Here is a 4,582-nt window from a genome sequence, read left to right as displayed (position 1 = left end):
GCTTTGCATCACAACGAGTGTTGTATTTTTATAGTTAGCGGGTTCTTTGACTTAATGGAAAAGAAAATGGGCATATGTGCAGCAGTGGAACAATGATTTGCAGAAAAGGAGAAAAACTCCAAACTCCTCAGGCAACTTGTCCCTCGCTTCCTCTTTGAATTCACTTGATTTCTTTTGAACGTCACATAATTGGAGCAAATATTGACAAATGATTTAAAGGGTTAGTTCACCCAAATAGCAAAATTATGTAATTAATAACTCACCCTCATGTCGTTCCAAACCAGTAAGACCTCTGTTTATCTTTGGAACACAGTTTAAGTGTTCCAAAGAAAGGTACACTTAAACTGTACCTGTACCAGGACTGTAACATGTCCAGAAAGGTAAGAAAAACATCATCAAAGTAGTCCATGTGACATCAGAGGGTCAGTTAGAATATTTTGAAGCATCGAAAATACATTTTGGTCCAAAAATAGCAAAAACTACGACTTTATTCAGCATTGTCTTCTCTTCCGTGTCTGTTGTGAGAGAGAGTTCAAAACAAAGCAGTTTGTGATATCCGGTTCACGAACTAATCATTCGATGTAACCGGATCTTTTTGACCCAGTTCACCAAATCGAACTGAATCATTTTAAACGGTTCGCGTCTCCAATAAGCATTAATCCACAAATGACTTAAGCTACTAACTTTTTTAATGTGGCTGACACTCCCTCTGAGTTCAAACAAACTAATATCCCGGAGTAATTCATTTACTCAAACAGTACACTGACTGAACTGCTGTGAAGAGAGAACTGAAGATGAACACCGAGCCGAGCCAGATAACAAACAACAGACTGACTCGTTCACGAGTCAAGAACCATTTCTGTCAGACGCATCCGATTCGAGAACCGAGGAGCTGATGATACTGCACATGTGTGATTCAGTGTGAAGCAGACCGACACACAGAGCGTCTGAACTGAACTGATTCTTTTGGTGATTGATTCTGAACTGATTCTGTGCTAATGTTATGAGCCCAGGTAAACCGAAGGCTTGAATCAAGGGCAATCATCGCCAATGACACCATTACGTCGAGCGCAAAAGAACCGGTGAACCGTTTTCTTCAACCAGTTTATTGAATCGAACTGTCCGAAAGAATTACTGGTGATCTGAAAACCAATGCAACCGGTTCTTGACTTGTAAACGAGTCAATCTTTTGTTCGTTATCTAGCTTGGCTCGGTGTTCCTCTTCAGTTCTCTCTTCACAGCAGTTCAGTCAGTGTACTGTTTGAGTAAATGAATTACTCCGGGATATTGGTTTGTTTGAACTCAGAAGGAGTGTCAGCCACATTAAAAAAAGTTAACAGCTTAAGTCATTTGTGGATTAATGCGTATTAACTGTTTAAATAAAACGATTCAGTTCGATTTGGTGAACTGGTTCAAAAAGATCCGGTTACATCGAATGATTCGTTCGCGAACCGGATATCACAAACTGCTTTGTTTTGAACTCTCTCTCACAACAGACACGGAAGAGAAGACAATGCTGAATAAAGGTGTAGTTTTTGCTATTTTTGGACTAAAATGCATTTTCGATGCTTCAAAAAATTCTAACTGACCCTCTGATGTCACATGGACTACTTTGATGATGTTTTTCTTACCTTTCTGGACATGGACAGTATACCGTACACACAGCTTCAATGGAGGGACTGAGAGCTCTCGGACTAAATTAAAAGTATCTTAAACTGTGTTTCAAAGATAAACGAAGGTCTTATGGGTTTGGAACAACATGAGGGTGAGTTATTAATGACATAATTTTGCTATTTGGGTGAACTAACCCTTTTACACCAATTACATAAGTATCCTCTCTTCTTCCTGGTTCGGAAGAGTGTGAGGATATCAGAAACACACCAGGATCAGGACAGAATGCTTGCACTTGCCAACACAATATAAAACACAGCTGTTGTATAAAGGTAAAGTGACTACGATTAAAGAAGTTCTAACAAATGTACCTTTTGTCCTGAATGTTCATACTACTCTGTATGTTCATTCCATTTAATCCAAGAACAATCATTATACTCTCTCAATGCCATTGAACTAATAAATTCAATAGACTTTTTGCTCTGTTTTGGTCTTGTGTTTCAATTGCATTCAATTTGAGTTTAGCATATTCTGGCTTTGATTTATAGTTATCAAGACGTAAATTACTGACCGAGTTTCTAGTCTAATTTTATACAAGCAGACCACCTGAAAACATGCCAAAAAAAATATTTCGCCCGGCTTCATTGGCCGAGCGGGATTTTGCATCATCCAAGGCCCAGGCATCACTTGCGTAGGTCCAGCCGTTTGTGGACGCATACTTAGACCTACAAGAAAGCAAGAGGATTAAATTCAGATTGCTTAATAATAAATAAATTAATAAATATATATATCATCAGCATGGATTTGCGCAGCTTGTCAGTCTTGCTCTGTGTGAAATCACACACTTGATGGAATTTACAGCTGATTAGAAAACCGGCTTCACTGACGAGCAGTGGTGGACAGTAACAGAGTAGCTTTACTTCGTTACTGTACTTAAGTACATTTTTCAAGTATCTGTACTTTACTGGAGTAGTTTTATTTTGAGTAACTTTTACTTTTACTTTACTACATTCCAAAGCATAATAGCATACTTTTAACATCACTACATTTCATACAACATATCGCTACTCCCTATAATATATCACGTGCTCCGTCGTGCAGAAGCGGTGTCTGATCATTATGAATATATAATTATATTTTCCTTAAAATGTTCTTCCTAACTTCAGGCCTTATTATCATGTCATATATAACTGTGATGTTCTGTAAAACAACAAACTTTAAAATTCTTTGTTCTTACTGGTGAAAATCATATGGTCAACTCTGTTTTCTCTCAGGTACATCACAGTGTAAGCTTCACAGTGAACATTACTCTCGTCAACCTAGTCCATATCAACAACAAAAATATATCTTGACTCCATATAGTGGTTATTTTGGGAAAAAAAACAGGTATTTTGAGCAGTAGGATTATGAAAAAAATATGTGCTAATATAAAAGTTAATTAAGTAGCCTATATAAAATTGCAAACATCTATCATTCAGTACTTTTTTACTTAAGTACATAAAAAATTTTGTACTTTTGTACTTTCACTTGAGTAAAATTGAAAAAGGAGTACTTTTTCTTTTACTGGAGTAATATTTTATTACACGTATCCGTACTTTTACTCAAGTACTTGATTTGTGTACTTCGTCCACCACTGCTGACGAAATGCGCATTAATTATCCGCTGATATTTATCTTGCACCCCTACTTGTAAATCATGTTAATACTATAATCAATTCATTTAAGTAAAATCTCAATTTAGTGGTTGACCAACTGACTGCTGGAAAGCAGGATGACTGATATAATGACAATATCTAAATAATACAATTTTATGCGGAATACACAAAAATTCTGAATCTAAATGTGTTAATATTATGTTAAGACAAGACATTGCAGGTGACCAGGGTAAAAAACATAAACTAATTTGATTTCATAGTGCTCCCAAACTGATTAATATCGGTACATTCAGAAACTTGTTTTGAAAATTATCATGTCTAATTATGCAAATAAAGCATTACCTAAAATTTAGAAGTACAGAAATCTGAATGCACAATGAAGTCAGGTTCAAAATTCTTGTTTCGTTTTGTTCAGATTAGGGATATTTTTTATAAAATAAAAATCACCATGTTTTTAAGAATAGATTTAACTCGAAATCTCAAAATACATGAAAAAAGAAATTCTGTATTCAGAGTACACACAGAAATTGTTCATATGCATTGTAACCACCAAAGGGAGTGAACATTTCAGATTTTTGAAACGTACTAATATTTAGATGCGGTAGCAGAGATCCGCCAGGTGGAGGGGCTCCTGGGAACAGGGTGGGGAGGATTTTACCCTGCTGGATTTACCACCTGCCTAGGGTTGTGGCTTTGAGTCTCAGGCCATAAATACATCGACTGAGGTGCCCTTGTGCAAGGCACCAAACCTTGCTCCCTGGGCACCGCAGCATAAATGGCTGCCCACTGCTCTGGGAGTGTGTGCGCACTTTGGATGGGTTAAATGCAGAGTAGAGGATGTCCCGCAAGAAAAATCCTGTCCCAATCACGAAAAATTTACTCCAGCTTCCTTGTTGTATTTTTTGGGGGGGAATCTGTCAGTGCAGTAAAAAAAAAATACAAAGTACAAATATATATATGATGATTTTTAGTGTTGATTAATTTCAATTCATGGGTCATTTCTTTTCTGCAATAACTTCTGCAAGAACTTTTACGCTTGTGTTTCTAGTGAACGATAGCAGATGTTCAGAGATTGGTTTTGGTCAAGTGCAAACTTTATTATTTGCCATATAATTCATAGTAAAATTATATGCCAGTGTGGTAATAAAAATAATCTTAATGCAATTGGAAAACAAGATCATTCTGAGTGTCTATTACTAAGTTCAAATCTACTGTAGCTCCGCCCTCCATCGACACATAAGGTTAAATAAGACACATGTGAATAAAGGCTTCAATGGTGTAGGCAGTAATATTTTGGGCATGGAAAACTAGCTTGTA

This window comes from Carassius carassius, chromosome 10 (genome assembly GCF_963082965.1).
Source record: "Carassius carassius chromosome 10, fCarCar2.1, whole genome shotgun sequence".
NCBI classification, from domain to species: domain Eukaryota; kingdom Metazoa; phylum Chordata; class Actinopteri; order Cypriniformes; family Cyprinidae; genus Carassius; species Carassius carassius.
Note: the sequence above shows the minus strand (reverse complement) of the source record.